Genomic DNA, 17,500 nt, shown 5'->3' with positions numbered 1-17,500 from the left:
CCAGCCTCGAGCTGCTGAGAGACAAAACGTGTGATTTGACACTAGGGTCCGGAAAAGGTTTCCGTTTAGATTAGCAAATGCCTCCATTGTTCTCGGTTACATCCTAGGATCGGTTTTAGGCAGTGACTTTCTACCGCTTGTCGGATTTTCTTGTGCAATGGTAAGAAAATAGGCAGGTCTGATACTGGTTTCGCTTTTTTTCTACTTCATGTTCCATGAGATGCTTTTATCCAAGCAATTGGTTTAAAGTTCTACTGTAGGCGTTTCTGGTTCACTTTTTTTTTTTTTTTCCCTCTAAATCGGCAGTAAATATAGCTGAGTAAAATTACCTTGGTTTTCTTCCTTCTTAAATGTTTTTATTGATAATCCTATTTGAATATGCAGAACACGTGGGTATGTCCTGTAATATATCCTAGCTTTTCTTGTTTACAGGGTACTCAGAAAATATTTTTCCCTTCGAGTCCCACTGAAACATTCTCCGTGCAATCTCCGTTAAGGTCTGTGTTTGCAAATAAGCCACCATCAGCTGAGATATTTGCCTGTGTACCTTTTCCTGTCATTCAGAGCTTGCGTTCTGTGGTTTTTATGATAAACCTATCAAACTTGCGAAACCGTTTTGCAAGTCTTAACCGTTGAAGGCAGCAAGAAGTGGTTTTAAAGCCTGTTCTTGAGCAGACAAAGGGGAAAAGTGTGAATTTGCTGCTGAACTTGTCCTTTTTCATTTGACTTGCCTTGAATTATTTAGGAAGAGAGAGCACTAGAAAAAAGAGAGAAATAGAATTGGTTCTTGAGCCCTCCTAAAATGCTCCCTGTGATTCCGTGTGGAGCCAAAGTGAAGGGTGATGGAACAGAGCCCCTGTGCTTTAGAAGGAAATCAATTTCAACCTGATCTCCACCCTGAGTCTCCCTAATTTCTGTTTTTAAAATGCAAACTCAGTTTAGGAAGTGTTGGGAGTTAGTATTTTGGGGAAGAAATGGCAGTTGCACAAACCGTTCCATTTCCCAGAGGCTCTGGGAAGGATTCATTTTGTAAGCGCTGTAACTGCCATCGGTTGGGGGTTCGGGGTTGGAATGTGCACTTGCCCTCCGATAAAGCACTCGTTCATTTGCATTTCAGTGCCAGGAGTCTGGAGAAACTGGAGAAGAGCCCAAGAGACATTTTTCATCCTGAGATACAAAAGGTAGGAAGTGACTTTTTTTGGTTTGGTTCTTTTTCTTTATGATTTCCTGGAAATAGAAGTAATTAAGTATAGATCCTACTGGTTTGTTTCTTCCAGTAGCTAATAATAATAATAATAATAAGAATCTAATACTACTTAAACTGTCTCTTTATCCATTGAGCTGGCCATTTCAAATCCAAACTTCTAAACACCAATAAAAGCATCATCCTTGTAGAATCTTTAATAGGAGGGGGCTAAAGATGCTGTTTTTGTTGACAGGATTTATTGGTTCTTGAAGGGCAAGAGGTGAGTACAAGCCTAACTACTTCTTGCTCACAGACCCGTCCGGTGAATACGGCTTTGTATTTGGATGGGCTTTTGATGACTTCTAAATCAATTGCTCGTTACAGTAAAAAGAAGTCATGTTTTTTGGAACCTGACAGCAAAAATAACTTGAAGCACCAACTTAATCATAATTGATCACCCATCTCAGTTAATGATTTTATGCTATACTATCAAAGTTTAAAGGTAAATTATTGTGTAGTAGGAGATGGTATAAAATGTATGTTCTAACGTGTAGGATGTAGGCAAAGATTAGAGGAACCAAATTTTTATGTCTTCTGTTTGACTGTTCACCAAATAATATTTGGTTTTATTTTCCAGGGATCGGTGAATTTTAAATTTGGAGTCCTCTATGCTAAGGATGGTCAGCTTACAGGTGATGAAATGTTCAGTCATGGTGAGGTTTTCACCTTCTCCTTAATTGTTTTGCTCATCTGAAAAAAAAAAAAAAAAAAAAAAAAAAAAGGTATGTTTATTATTTGTTACCCCGTTCTGTCCGTTTCCTCGGTATTTGCTGGAGCTCTGCTTACCCAAGCTTTGGGTAAAACAAGCTTTGGGTTCCTTCTGTCCCACTGGGTGTTGCCCAGTTTGGTTGCATCTGGTGAAATTCAGCCTGAGCCCTTACAGAACCAGCTCAAACCAGGTGAGAGCCATTCGCAGCTCTCTCAGGACACCCGGAGGAGGATGGGTGACGTTTCTGAGCATCTGGCAAGTGTACTTCTATCAAAACTCGGCCTGTGCAATTTCTGGGGAAAACCCTTCTGTATCCTGAAGGGTTCCTCAAACTCTGTTGAGGATCCAGTTAGCAGTTGCTCACCTGGATGGTTCCAGCTCCTCAAGCTAACACTGGTACTCTTGCCCTGTAGTTTAGATCTATTGTAGTTTTGTTATTTTGCAAGATTTTACGTCTTTGGACAATAACGTGCATTTCACTCTTTGGAACCTCTCGGATCGTGCTTTGGTGCAGCACCACCTAATGGGACACTTGGCTGCTGTGCTGAAGGGCTTGGTTACTGGAATTGTAAATCCCGGAGAGTTTGTAAGTCTTCTGTCCCCAGGGAGGTGTCACGCTTTGTTCACCGTTGCTCTGTTTGTCGGGTGCTGCTTCTCGTCGGAGGTATTAACTTCAAACTGCCCTGTTCTTTTTTTAACTTTTTTTCCTGGTTCTCTCCGTAGGGCAGGGAAGGACTCTCGTATCCCGGTCGTCAGACTCAGCGCTGCCCGAGAAGATACAGAGACTGTAAAAATCATAAGAAGCAGCTAGGACTGCAGAGGAAACAAACTGGAGAGAACAAAAGGTGATATTGTTCTCCTTCCCCTGGATTAGAAACATCCACTGCGCTTTGATGCCGGTGGCTGCCAGGGGCTCGTTAGGTCTCTTTAGGCAGGTGTAGGTGTTCACTTGTAGGTTCTATTTTTTGGCAAAGGACCACGAGAGAAGTTTATTTATAGATCCAAATAAACATTCATCTTATCTGAACATAACCTGTCATCCCCTTTCTGACATTAAGGACTCCTGTATAAATACTTGGGGGGGTTTTCTTTGTCATTTCTGAATGGTTCCATTTTGCCGGATACTTGAATGAGTCTGAGGTGGTTTAATTGCATACTGCTTCCTTGAAATTCTGTTGGTCTCTGCTTGGAACCCTTCTTGTACTGCTTAATGAAAGACTTCGGATGGTGTTTTCTTGCCTGTTTGTGGTTAAGGTCATGCTCTGATGCATTTACAGAAGCCATGGCAGGAGAGAGTCAGCTGCTGGAGAAGAGGAGACAGTACTATCCCTGTGCAGCACAGAACTGTGCTACTGCTGTGTCATCAGCTGTGTCTGCACTGAAAGTAGCCACCTTCACTTGTAGGTAGCTCCTTGGTGCTTTAGGACACGCTGAGGGATTTATTTCTTTTGGGATCCACGATGAGAATTCCCAAGAGAGGTAGTAGTAATAAGGTCTGAGATTGGAAAAAAGCCTGTGTCCTTGGAATGTTGTTGTTGTCGTCAAAAGTTAATTTTTCCTTCTTTCTTAGCCGGTAGTCAGCTTTTTGCTTTATTTTTTGTGGTATCAGTATTTGATTGTTTAAAAAATTGCTTCAAAAGAACTGCAGTGGCTGGCCACCAGGACCTTGTTCCGATTTGCCTATTTGCTTGTAGCTAAAACGTTTCCATATTGTTTATCATTCTATTGAAGAAACTGCTGCCCATTCAACTAAGAACTGAACATCTATCTCTCTAGGACATGGGGAGAGGATTTAGGTCATGTCTTTGTTTCCAGAAAAAAGTTCCAGTGTAGTTTCTAACTAGAGGAAAAGGGGGGGGGTAAAGACTCGGGGCTCTGATGCCACTGGGGGCACCCCGAGGTGCCCAGGAGAGGGAGCCCCACTGCGGTGCAGGAGCAGGTATGTTATCACGTACTAGAGAGCAAATTATAAATAGAAATAGGAAAATTATAAATATAAAAATATTTTTTAGATCGTTAAAGAAAGCGTTTTTTTTACTTGTCAATAGGCAGGGTTTTGATGATAAAAATGATAAATACAAAGAATATGAAGGTAGAAATCTAAGTCTAGAAAGATATCATAAATACATACAGATAAAGTTTAAAACTAGAAGAAAAAATCAGTTGCAGCAGTAGATACGATACATAATATAGATAATACTTTAAATACATGTCTAGAATTTTATAGATATTATAGATAATTATTAATAGATTGCATCAAAAGAAACGATAAATATAAATGTGAGTATAACTATACAAAGTATAAAAATATTTCGATACCGTTTAAAAGAAGGTGTTTTCTTGTATTTATTTGAGATGGGGTTAGAGATGGGGTTTTTGTTTGGATTAATAGAAGTATTCTAGAAATATAAATCTAACTGTAGAGAGATCCAATCGATAGAGGAGGATATTTCTAAAACCACAACCGAACGCCGCCGCCTTCGGGGGAATCGCACGAGCTCGGCCGAAGCAAGGCGAGAGCGGCCGACCCTGACGGCCTCGAGCGAACCGAGGCGAGGCTTCCGAGGCTGCCTGAAGCGAAGCGAGCCGAGCTCAGGCGAAGCGAGCCTGCTGCTCTCGTGCGCGCTGCTTAGCGCCAGTGCGCTCCCAGCCTAATGAGCTCCTGCCCGAGCCCGCGCTCCCGGTCGTGTCCGCGCCGTGGCCGGGCCGCCCGCGGGACGCGGCAGCGGGAGAGCCCCGAGCCGGGCGAGCTGAACGGGAGGCGGCGGCGCTTGCCCGCCCGCCGTCGGGGAGCCGAGGCGAGGCGAGCGGAGCCGAGGCGCGCCGAAGGCACAGAGCGGCTGGGAGTTGGGCCGAAGCGAGGCGAGCTCGGCCGAAGAGGCGAATGCAGGCGCCAAGAGCCGAGTTGAGGCGCCAAGAGCCGACTGGAGCCGAGCGTCTCCGGAGCGAGCCGAGCTCCGCCGAGCGCCGCAGCATCCCGGGCAGGGCGAGGCGCCGGGCCGGGCTCGGGGTGCAGCCGGGGCTCTGGGCGGCTTCCCCGCCTGTCCCTCTCTCTAGCCCTCCTTCCTTCTCCCCGTCTTCGCCTTCTCTCGCTCCCTTTCCCCCATTCCCTCTCCCCCCGCAAAGCCGGCTCCTTCCTGTCCTGTCCCTAGCCCGCTACTCCCTTCTGTTCCCCCTGTCTCCTTCCTGTGCCCAGCCTCCGTGTACCCTCGTCCCGGGCTTTCCCTTCCCGTGCCGCTTTCCTGCACAGCCCGAGCTCCCTCGCCGCCCTTTGTCGTGCCCTGCTCTCGCTCCTCTCTTCCCGTGCCCCCTTTCCTTCTTTGCCCCGCAGCCGCGGGGCTCGGGCTGCCGGAGAATAAAGCCCCGAGGGCCGGAGCCCGGCGCCCCTGGGCCCTTGCGGGAGTCCCCGCGCGGGGCCGGAGGCTCTCGGCGGATCCCCCCGTGCCGCTCAAGCAGCGCGGCTGACAGCGCCGGAGCTGCGGCTTTGCCGGCATCGCGCTGAGAGCGGCCCCCGCTCCGTGCCGGGCCGTCGCCGCCGTCTGTGCCGCTCCCTCTCTCGCTGCCCCTGGCCCGTGACAGCGAGGCTGGGCAGGAACCTCAAGCCTTCTGGGGGCTGCCCCCCCTTTCTTGTTGCAGCAGAATCCCTTGCTGGGGCCATGCACGTGTGGGAAGGGCTTGGGGGAAGCGCTGCGCTGCTGTCCGGGGCAGTCGGATTCGTTCGGAGCCTTCTTTGGGGGTCAGGGAAAGGCGGGGTGAAGACTCGGGGCTCTGATGCCGTTGGGGGCAGCCCAAGGTGCCCAGGAGAGGGAGCCCCACGGCGGTGCAGGAGCAGGTGGGGGGCGGGCGAGGGGCGGGGGTCACGCTGGGTGCCGTCCCCCAGAGGGACCCAAAGCTGCCACCAAATGCACAGGGAGGGGTGAGTGGGTGTAGGATGCTAAAACCTGGCAAGGCATTCGGTTTTCTAGGTATTGCTAAAGAATAGGAATTGGTCTCTAAACTCAGCTGGGGAGAAACCCTCTCTATGCACTCATTTGTTTACAGGAATGTAGAAGGTTCCGACTGGAGATGCGTAGTAGTTCTGAAGATATTGCCGTGAGGTTTTGATCTAGGAACGGAGCGAGCTGTGCCCTGGAACCCTCAGAACAGCTGCAGGGGCTGAAGGCGATAGAAAGGGCTCTCTGGCACCTTTTGCCTCCGTTCTCTGCCAGCGCCCAAAGCGTGTCGCAGTCCCGGAAGAGGCGCTTGTCATCCCGAGAGCCAAAAGGAAGACGTGTCAAATCCCAGCTCTGCCTTGTGTTTCGTGTGGGTTTTTTACTTCGTATTGATGTCATTCCAGAGAGCAAGGAAAGAAGAAATGTGACCGGCTCCCACTATTACTATGTGAAGGCTTTCTTGAAAGGCTGCTGTATTTATATTGTCCTTTTCCACTCCAAGCTTGACTTTTGCCCTCGTTTTTCGAGCTCTGCTGCATTGGGTGTCCCAAGGAGGGCGGGGTTCCTCAGCAGGGCTCTTAGGAGGCGGCGCTGATTCTGCTTTTTCTGAAGGCGTCTCAAAGCGTGCTACCAGAGTGACAGTTTTGTGCACTGGAAAGCTTTCCCTCAGTGCCATCAGCGCACGTCCGTGTCTGAATTGTGGAAGCAGACGGACTAAGAACAGCCAGCACCCGGAGCAGATTTCTGTTGGCTCTGTGTCTGTGAGAAGCGGGCTGTGTGCTGGACGGGGAGAGGCGCTGTTGGAGAGTGGCATCAGCGCCAGGTGTGAGCTGTGAGGATGATGGGGGGCTCGGAGCAGCCCCAGGTGTGAGCTGTGAGGATGATGAGGGGCCGGCTCCTGCCGGGGGGGCGAGGCTGTTTTAGGGGGAGGCTTCGCCTCAGCTGCCTTTTGCATGGAGCTGCTGCGTAGAGGGGTTCATGGGGGGGCTCCCGGGGCTGTCTCATGGAAGGACTGCGAGAGCTTCTGGCAGCGTCTGGGCGAACACCTGGATACGCGCTTGGATCCGCGGAGCATCGCTTCAAGGAGGTGCCGAGGGACGAATCTTTGTGCCGGGAAGCAGCAGCCGAACGGGTGAGCGCGTGTGGATTTGGAGCGGGGACTTTGGTCCTTTCCCTTTTCAATTGGATCTTGGCAGTCCCCCCTCCCCGCTTCCCCAGGAACAAAAAGGGAGCTTGTGAAGACAAAAGAAATGAAGGAGAGGCAAGCAGCTACTCTCCTAATATTGTCTGTGTTTGAACTGGGGGGGGATCCGCTTTCGCTTGCGGTTCCAAGGATGTCGGTTGAAGGAAAAGCTGCCTTTTCCCGGCTGTTAGGGGTATCCCAGGGGTGACAGGGAATCCCTGCGTTCCATTTGAACGGGAATGGGCAAAGTATTGTTGTCATCGGATGGCTTTGATTTGAAGGTAGCCAGCCCATTTTCATCATCCTAAGGTTTAAATGGAGGGGACAGCGCTGGTGTCCCTCCTTTGCAAGGGTTTGAATGGAGGTCAAAATCCCCCTTTGCACATGGCTTGCAGGATTTCATTGGAGGAAAGCCCCTTCTTTTCTGCGCTCCTAGGGGATGAATTTGAAGGGGAGAAGCCATTTCTTTGCCCTTGTTGAAGCGAGGTGAGCGCCGCCCGCGGCGTCAGTTTCGGGGTTGAGTTGCGGGAAGCCGCAGCTCTGGCGGCGTTTGCAGGGCTGCAGTCGGGCTGTGCCGCTGCATTTGAGGGCGCTTCTTGTGGCCGCGGCCCGGGCCGGAGCGTTGCCGCTCGGGAGCGCTGCCGGCCCGGGCCGGGCGGGTGCCGAGGCGCACGGGGGAATTTGGCGCGGCAGCGGCGGAGCCGCTTTGCCGGTGCGAGCCGCCGTGCGGAGCCGAGGGCAGCTGGCGCCGGGCCGGCCAAGGGCGGCAGAGGCGGCGCGGGCGCTGCTGCGCCGGCCCGGCCGGTGCCGGCCGCTCTGTCCGCTCCGGGCGCGGGGCTCGGGCGCCGCCGGGGCCCCCCGGGCAGGGGGAGCGGGCGGGGGCGGGGGGGTCTCCGGGGCGGCGCCGCCCCTGCGCGCCGGAGCAGCCGCCGGAGGAGCCGCTTTGCCGCCGGGAGCCGCGCTCCGTCCGGGGCCGGCAGCGCGGGGTTGGGCTGCCGCAAGTTCTTGGGTGTCGTGGTTCGGAGGTGGCTTTGTAGGGATGGATCGCACGGGTTTGTTCTGGTCGCAGCGGATGTGCGCTAAGGGCTATGGCGTTCTTCCTGACCGGTACGGTTCTCGGTTCTTCGGGTGGTGACGATAAATGTTTGGTTTGAATCGAGTTCTGTAGTCGGATATTTTTTTTGCCGGGCTATTCTGTTTTTAAAGGCGTGCAATGGTTTTTACGGGTCGTTGGGTGAAGCAGCGGCTCGGATTTTAATTCTGTCGCGGTGGCTTTTATTAGCGTGGGCGTGTAGCGTTTGTTTCGGTGGGTTCGAGGTGGCGTCGTGTCGTTAATAGCAGCGGGGTTTTTAAAATCTCTCTAATTGCGTTTGTGTTTCTCGTCTTCCAGGGCTTTTATTTCTTTGGTTTGTTTGATTGTAGTGTACGTTTTATTGTTACGGATCATTTGGGAGATCTTGTGAATGGTTACGTTTCTCTTTCGGCTTTGTGTTTATTTCTGGGTGGTATTTTTATTTTGATCGAATGAGGCTCTATGCGTTTATTCTTCAGTTGGGAATAATTTTTTTGATGCAAATTAAAGTTGCTTTGGTTTGGGGGACTTTTGTTTTACAAATGTATTTTTTTTTTCTTTTTTTCTTTTGTTTCTTTTCGTTTCTTGTTGTCCTTTGACGTATTTGGTGGTTATTGATCAGTTTTATTTTTGGGAACGTGGGTGTTTATATGGTGGGTCTTTTTAAGTAGGTTTTTTTTTTTGGGTAGTTATTTTCTTATTTTTTAGTGGTTGAGATTTTTTGGTTTTTTTCTATTTCGTTCATTAGTTCGCTTTCTAAAGTTCTTTTGACAGAGTATTGCTTATTCTTTGAGTTAGTGTAGATGTAGAATTTCGGTTAGTTTTTAAACTAACGTTCAGGGTCAGTGGCACTGATTGGAGTTGAGCGAGTTGGTTTGGGTTTTTTTAGAGGTTTTTGTGATTTGCTGCGTGTGTTTCTCAAGGGTTTTCTTTTCGTTTGGTTCAATTTTTCTGATGTGATGAGAACTGTTAGTGAAAAGAGTGTTGTGTGTTTTTTTCGCTGGCAGTTGTTTGGCTGGTGGAGGTATCTTGATGGTTTTGGAAGACATTGGTGGGAATTCGCTGCTGTTTGTTTTGTCATTGCATTTAGGAATTGGATTTTAAATGTAAAATTCTAAGGATAGCTATCTTTAAACAAAACGAGTAGATGTGCAGAAATGGGAATAAACTTTTATTTTGATCTATTCGATCTCTATTTAAAATTTAACAGGTAACTTAAGTCATGATATATTCCAATAAGATATTGTATTTTTCAAAGAGCATTGTGTATGTTGATAGATATATCAATAGAGATGCTAAATATAAACACAGCTCAAAGGAAATTTTAAATCTAGAAATGTGTTGCGAATCTATGCAGATATATAGATCAAATTATTAAAGGATTGTAAATGTAAAGTGACATAAATCCATACAACACGTAATACAAGTGATACCGTATAGATCTTATGATGGTATATTATAGGAAACAGCTATAAATCTAGTCCATCGCTATGATCTAATATGTAAAACATTATAGATATGGTAACTGTAAATACAACAACATTATTAAAAGTAGTTTAAAAGAAAGGATGGTTTTGTTTTTTACTTGGCAAAAGCAGGGGTTTTATTATAAAAACTACAAATACAAATGATAGAAAGGTAGAAATCTACTTGTAAAAAGATCTTATGAATACATCAAGATGGATATAAAAATTGAAACTATTAGAAAAAAGAAGTTGTAGCAGTAGATTTGGTACATGATAAAAATAATGATTTATCTCTATGATGTGAATAATAGATATGTGCTATGTAATGATGAATGGAATGCATCAGTCTAAACGGTGACTATAAAAGTGAATATAATTATGCAAGCTCTAAATATAAAACTATTTCAATAGAGTTGAAAAGAAGGGTTGTTTGGTATTTGTTTGGTTAGAGATGGGATTTTTTTTGGAAGAATAAAAGTATGATAGAAATCTAAATGGAAGTCGAGAAATATACAGTCAATAGATAATGATATTGCTACAACCACAAAGTATGAATAAATACAGATAATAGGAATAGGCATAATAGATTGTATAAACGACGTAACACATCACTGTCCGGTCTAAATATGCGTGTGAATAGAATTAGGAAAACTAGAACTGTCAAATTTATTTCAAGAAGGCATGAAAGAAAGGGGGCTTATTTGGTTCTTGTTTGGTAAGAGGCAGGTTTTTGGCATTTATTTTTAGAGGAGTTTTTGGGGGGGATGGCCCCTGTTCTTTTTTGCCGCCTTGGCCGCCCGCAGGCCCAAGGCGCGCGGCGCCCCCCGCTGGGGTGGGCGGCAGTGCTGCCGCCTTGTGGGCAGAGCGCGGTACTGCAGCCCGCCGCCGCCAGGCAGCCCTCTTGGGCGTGGCGCGTGGCGGAGTTTGTTTGACCTTCTGAAAATGGCGGCCAAAAGGGCGGGCAACCGGAGGCCCGCGGTGTGTCTATGCGGACTGCCTGCACGGAACACCGACGCCGGCGCAGTCCCGGCGGAATTTTTGTGGCGTTTTAGGTGTACCCGACACGGGCTGTGGGGTCAGCGGCGCCGCGGGCGGGCGTATTTTGGCGTGTTTCTGACCGGCATGTGAGTAACCGCCTCTCTCGCCCGAGGGCGGGGGGGGGGGGGGGGGGTCCTCTCTCGGCCGCCATGTTGGGAGTGGCGTGTCACCAATGTCGCGGGAGTTTGTTTGACCTTCTGAAAATGGCGGCCAAAAGGGCGGGGCAACCGGAGGACCCCGGTGTGTCTATGCGGACTGCCTGCACGGAACACTGACGCCGGCGCAGTCCCGGCGGAATTTTTGTGGCGTTTTAGGTGTACTCGACACGGGCTGTGGGGTCAGGGGCGCCGCGGGCGGGCGTATTTTGGCGTGTTTCTGACCGGCATATGAGTAACCGCCTCTCTCGCCCGAGGGGGGGGGTCCTCTCTCGGCCGCCATGTTGGGAGTGGCGCGTCGCCAATGTCGCGGGATTTTTTTTTTTGACCTTCTCAAAATGGCGGCCAAAAGGGCGGGGATATCGCGGACCCGGGAGTCTGCCGCCCTGTGGCCAGAGCGCGGTACTGCAGCCCCCCGAGCCAGCGCCCTGCCCCTCGCCGCTGGCTGCCGGGGGCGGGGCAAGGACGCGGCTGCCGAGCGAGGCGAGGGCGAGGGGCGGGAGCGAGCGGCGGGCGGGGCGGGAGCGAGCGGCAGGCGGGGCGGGCTCCGTAAATGGCCGGGAGCAGTGAAAGACGTTCAGGAGTGCAAAAGGGACACGATGGCTGAGAAGAATGGCCGGGGGGGGGGGCGGCCCGGCGGGGCCGCTTTCGGCGGGCGGCGGAGGCGCGGTCGCAGCGCTCCGCGGGCCGGGGGCAGCGAGCGGGGGCGGGCGAACGCCATCGGAACGGGGCTGCACCCCCCCCCGAGCCCGCGCACGCGCCTCTCCAGGCGGGCCGGAAAATCCCGGCGGGGCGGCGGCGCTGCCCGCCCTTTGTGCCGCCAGCTTTGCAAGGTAAGACCGCCCGCCCCGTCCCGCCCCGTCCCGTCCCGCCGCCCTCCGGTGTCTGTAAACAGACGGACTCCCTCTGGCTTCCCACTTCTCCGTGCTGGAGAGTGGGAGAAAGGTCCGTGCTGCTTGCCGTGTCCTCGGTGGGCAGAGAGCTCTGACCTTGCCTTGGATGGGCTGCTGAGGATTGGATCCATGGGGATGTGCTTGGATGCATTTAGTGACCTTTACAGATTTCTTTCCCCGCTTTTTTCAGTTCACAGAATCATGGAAGAATTCAGGTTGCAAGGGGCTCTAAAGATCACCTCATTCCAAGGCTGCTGCCGCCGTGGGCAGGGACGTGCTTCCATCGAGCAGCTTGCTCAGAGCCTCATCGCAGAGCACCGAGGGGCCTTGAGCACTTGCAGCGATGGGGCAGCCCCAGGACCTCTGAGCAACCTGTGCCCTGTGCCAGCCAGGTGCCAGAGGAGGAAGGAAGCCCTTCCCACCTGGAGCAGAGGCTGCGTAGCCTTGTGTCACCGAGCGTGTGAGACAGAAAGGCCCTTCCTTTCTGGAGGGGTAACAACACTCAAAGCTCTTTCTCGGGACAAGCCGAGCAATGGAAGGCCAAAGGAGCCTTCAGTTCTTCCAGCAGCTTTGGGAACAACTTGAAGGAGGAGCAGAGCTGGCCTGGTGCCTGCCGGCTCTGCAGGCAGTGGGCATGGCGAAGCTGCAGCTGCATCTGTCTTCTTGGCTGAGGCTTTATAAATGAGGCGCTTTTCTGTAGTTCCTTTTCAGGCATGACGTGCAAGTTGCCCCTAGAAGTCCAAAGGCAGCTGTTTTCTTAGCAGAAGGAAGTCAGGAGGAGGCAAAGCCAGCAGCTAAGTCTGGATAAAAAACTTGGCTAACCTCTTTTCCCCCCCCTCCTCCAAACAGGCAATTGTGAAGCACTCAGCAGAGATCTGCCCGGGAGGAAAAGCAGAGCCAATCTCTGAGAAGAAGGGACGTGCGAGCTCTGGCGAGGACGGCTGCTCCCCCTGGCCTTGGTGTGGGACCTCCTGAGCTGCCATTCCTGTGGTGGGAGTGTTTCTCCTCTCCTCCAGCCAAGCCAGAGACCGCCTAGGGAAGGAGCAGGTAAGGTTGAAGTACCGAGGTCTCCCAGGTAAGAAGTGACACGGCAAAAGGAAATGGCCTCAACTTGCAGCAGGGAAGGCTTAGATTGGATTGGAGGGAAAATTTCTTCACTGAAAGGGTGCTGAGGCGTAGGAGCCCAGGGAAAGTCCCCATGCCTGGAGACATGTCAAGGATGTCAAGATGTGGTGTTTAGGGACCTGATTTGGGGGGGCAGCAGCTGGGCTCGATGTCCTTAGAAGGCTTTTCCAACCACAAGGATCCTATGCTTCTGGAAAGCCTTGACCCCTCTGGCTCTAGCACAGCACCTGGATGCTGACAAAATGAGGCTGGTCATAGAGCCTGGAGGTCCCTGTGCCACAGGGAGAGGACAAGCCGGTGTCACCTGCAGGGAGGGTCTCGTCCCCAGAGAGCAGCCAGTGACTCCGTCCCTGCCTGGGGCTCTGGGTGCGCCCTCGGGGGGCGGGGGACGACACCTGCCCTCAGGTGTCCCTCTGGGCACCTGGGAAGGGAACCAGGTCCATCCGTGCGGCAGCTGCAGGGCTTGCAGGCTTTGGGGCTTTGCAGCTGTGTGCCTTGTCACAAGGTGGCAGGGACGTGACACTGCCTGGCAACGCTGCTGGCCTCGGATCCTTGCTGCTCTCATCCTTATCCCATATGGATTTAGCAGCAATCTTCTGTCTTTGCTTTCAAACTGTCCTTGGGAGAGTTCCAAGAGAGGGTCATTAGTTATTTCAAAGCCTACATCTTTTACCTATTGGCACTGAAGAGAAAAGACACAAACCTGCTTTGCATCCTTCTGCCTAGAAGTCATTGTGACACGGGGAAGGGAGGAAGGGGCTGGCCGGGGTCAGCCTCTGCTGAGCCTCAGCTCTTGCTGCTCCTGCTCACAGGGTAAAGCCAAAAGCTGTCGTGATCAAAAACGCAGGCCGCCCTTCTGACCTGAGTCACAGGGGCCGTTTCTTCTGAATGAATCAAGGTGGGAAATCATTCTTGGAGCTTCAGAAGAAAAAAAACCCCAGAACCGTAGGTACGTTTCTAAGAGTGTGTATGTACGGACATTTCCTTCGATGAAGAAGAAAATCTTAGAAATATCATGTCACGTCTGGCTTCCTAGAGAAGATCCTGAACTCTGGGCTTCTGAAAGCAAATGGCTGTGCATTTATAGGAGCGTTTCCCTTCTTTTTATGTGCCTCCCCCAGTCATCTTCTACCCTTGCCCACGGCAAGGAGAGCGCGGTGATTTGGCTGCTCCGCTCTGCCGAGGTTGTTGCAGGCTGTGTAGCAGGGAGTGAGGCCTTTTGTGGCTGCTCATCAGACATTTTCCTACAGCCTTCTCCCTGCAATGGTAAAATGAGACTTGTGTTAGCGAGCAGTCAAGTAGAGCAGGTAACATTAGAAAAGAATTGTTTCTGAGCTGCTGTTCACTAGCACGTGTTTCCCCTTTCCGGCAGAGCGCGCATCATTGCGGGCTTGGGATCGATTGAAATGCGCTAAGGAAACCAGCTCTGGGGAGGGAGGGAGGGAAATGCTCTCTTAACATGTGCCAATTCTTCTGTCAAACTCATCAGGGCAGGACAGCGTTCAGACTGAAAGTGTAAGAAGATGTGGAGGGAGACAGAGAATCTGACAGGAGCACCGGACTCACAAGTGCACGAATTTTGCTTTTGGCTTGGATTCAAACTCAGAAGTTGTAAGGAATTTGGGAAGGAGAAGGGACATTTCAGAAGGAGAAGAAGAAAAAGAAGTTGTTGTTGTTGTTACAGCCCTGGCAAAATCTTTGGTTCTAGCTAATAAAGGAAGTTAGTTGAAATAAAAAAAAAGAAAAAAACGTGGGTTTTTTTTTTTTTTCCTTCGCTGTTGTATTCGTTGGTGGTTCGTTATATGGTGTGTTGTTTTATTTCTTGGTCTTATTACCTCTGTGTAAATAGTTTTTTTGAGTGAAGCTAACTTTCTGGACGGGTTGGTTTGTATTTGAGGTAGGATTAATTTCAAGAGGTTTCTTTCCTAGACTTCTGATAGGCATTCCTGGGATTTTGGTTTTGTTTACTGTGTGTATCAACAGAGAGATTTGGTAGGGCCAGCTGGGCTGCTGGAGTTTTGGGTGTTAATTTATGAGATGGCTTTTGTTCAATGCAGTTTTGAATTGGTGAAAGGGTTTTTAATGTAGTGGTTTTAAGGCGGTCTTTAAGAATTGTTTGTATCGTTTCACGTTGTTTGTAGTCGGTGTATGATCAGGGATATGGTGGAACTTCTTGAACGTTCTGGTTTTAGCGTTCCTAAGTTCCGATTTCTTTCTGCTTTGCTGTTTTGTTTCTGGTTTTCTTTTGGGGGACAGGGGCATTTGTAGACGGTGGGTTTCTAGAGGCAATATGTCTTTCAATTTGGGTAGTGATATTTTTTAGTATTTTAATAGTTTCGATTTTTTTTATTTTCATGCTTTTAATGAGTTGTTTTAAAATTTGGAAGATAACCTTTCTAGATGATTGGTTATTATTTGTGAGTTAGCCTCAAGGTAGAGCTTTGGGGGCTTTTTTTAGTAATGTTTAGGGTCAGTTGTAGGGTTTTGAGTTTAGTGAGTTGGTTGGATTGAATTTTTCACGGGTGTTTGTTTTGACTAGCAGTTCTGTCATTTTCCATGTGTATCTGAGTTTTTTGGGGTTTTGAGCCATTGGTTGAGGAGGAAGTTTATGATGAGAATGTACGGAGCTTTTGGGCTAGTTATAGTGGGATTTCAAATGTCTTGACAGTTCGGTTGATTTGAGTTTTTCTTAGGGTTAAATGTTGTGGGGTCTTTGTTCTGTTAGTCCTAGAAATAGGTTTGGTTTGGATACGCTGCGATGGGATGAGCGTGGGCTGCGTACCGGTGCTGCCGAAGGCGCGGTATTTGTGTGGTTCTGATGCGTTGGGTTAATGAATTGATACGGTCTAATATATAGATTAATTAAAGTAGAAATAAATATCTATATAAAAACAAATATAAAATGATAGTGGTAAACATAAATAGAGAAAACAAATAGATAAACACATAAAACTATACTATATAGTATATTATTGTAACAGATGCTAATCTATAGAAATGATAGTCTATTATATATGTATACAAAGATATATAAAGATCGGTTGTAAATAAAAAAATATTTAGATAGAGTTAAAAGGAATTGGGGATTCTTTGGGATTTTTTTATTAGGTTATAGGCTGGGGTTTTTTTTCTAGATAGAAATAATATAAAAATAAAAATCCAGATCTCCAAATATATAATGCGTATACCGATCTCTCTAAATATTGAATATAAAGAAATAGAAGTAAAAGAATATCTAGGATATAAAAATACTATATATCTATTATTCTATTAAAAGGTATTCTCTCTAGTATGTATAATACCTACAAATGTAATAAATAAAAATTATAAAAGTAAATGTGAAGAGAATGATGAAAAATGAGATGATTTTTAGAGTTTTAAATATGGTTTAGATAAAGGGGTGTCTTTGGTTTTTGTTTGGTTAGAGGCAGGGCTTTTATTTGAAATAATAGAAGTATTATAGAAATGTGAATCTTAAGATAGACATCTATCATAAGTCTAGAAAGAGAAATGACGAAACTATGGATATAAATTGAAATCTAAATCTATGTCAGTAATATGAAGAGTTGTAGTATAGAATAGAAATGACCTTATGTGGCAATATAAATGAGAAATGGGAATAGAAATAGAAGAAGATGTAAATATAGTTGGAAAGAAAGGGAATTTTTTGGCTTTTGTTTGAGTAGAGGCAGGGGTTTTATTTGAAATAATACAAGTGTTCCAGAAGTGAAAATCTGAAGGCAGAAATAGATAATCAATGAATCAAAATACGTATAAAAATATAGAAAGAAGTCCTCGGAATAGATGGAATATAGAATATCAATTGATTTATAAATTGACATTGATAAAGAGAAATGGACCAGTAAGCAATACACATTATAAATAGAAATGTGACTATCAATAGGAAAACCTAGGGGTAAAATCTATTTAAATATTGTCTAAAAGCAAGGGTTGGGGTTTTTTGGGTTCTTCTTGGGTTAGAGGCAGGGTTTTTATTTGAAATAATATGAATATAGATATTACTCTTACCTGTTTCTAAATATTGAGATAGATAATCAAGATATAAATATAAAACCTAAGGAAATAGAAATAGTAGGAAGGGATGTAATATAGAATACAAATAAGAGTAGACATTGATATACAGTTTAAATGTCAATGTGAATATGAACCTGAAAGATACAATTTTAAAAAAGATTGAAATAGAGTTGAAAAGAAAGGGGTTCTTTTTGGCTTGAATTTGGGTAGAGGCAGGGGTTTTATTTTAAATAATGGAAGAGTTACAGAAGTAAAAATCCTAACACAGAAATATAGATTAAATATAGAAAGATATGAATAAAAAGATGTCAATAAATAGAAGAAATAGGAACAGATGTAAAATAGAATATAAACTTATAAAAAATCGGAAATTATAAATGTAAAAATAAACATTACACATCAATATACATTTGAAATATAAATGTGGATATAAAGATGAAAAAAAATAATTTTTTTTACAAATTTAAATGCAGTCGAAATTAAAGGGGGTTCTTTTTGGCTTTTATCCGGGTAGGGGCAGGGGAATTATTTTAAATAATGTAAGCGTTACAGAAGCAAAAATCCTAACAAATATATACTTACTACGTAAAAATAGGTATAAAAATAGAGAAATAAATTTAAGTACTAGGGAGAGATGTAATATAGA

General features: G+C 47.4%; 1 long non-coding RNA gene across 1 annotated transcript in view; it reads left to right on the top strand.

Moving 5' to 3' along the window:
• Positions 1-337: 337 nt before the first annotated feature.
• Positions 338-17,500, top strand: part of LOC143694190 (uncharacterized) — a 46,991-nt gene continuing 29,828 nt past the window's right edge. Inside the window, exon 1 of the long non-coding RNA XR_013182539.1 lies at positions 338-497. This is a non-coding gene — a long non-coding RNA (uncharacterized LOC143694190). The remainder of the gene's footprint in view (positions 498-17,500) is intronic.

This window comes from Agelaius phoeniceus, chromosome 6, assembly GCF_051311805.1.
Source record: "Agelaius phoeniceus isolate bAgePho1 chromosome 6, bAgePho1.hap1, whole genome shotgun sequence".
Classification (NCBI taxonomy): domain Eukaryota; kingdom Metazoa; phylum Chordata; class Aves; order Passeriformes; family Icteridae; genus Agelaius; species Agelaius phoeniceus.
Note: the sequence above shows the minus strand (reverse complement) of the source record. Positions and strands in the feature narration are given on the sequence as shown.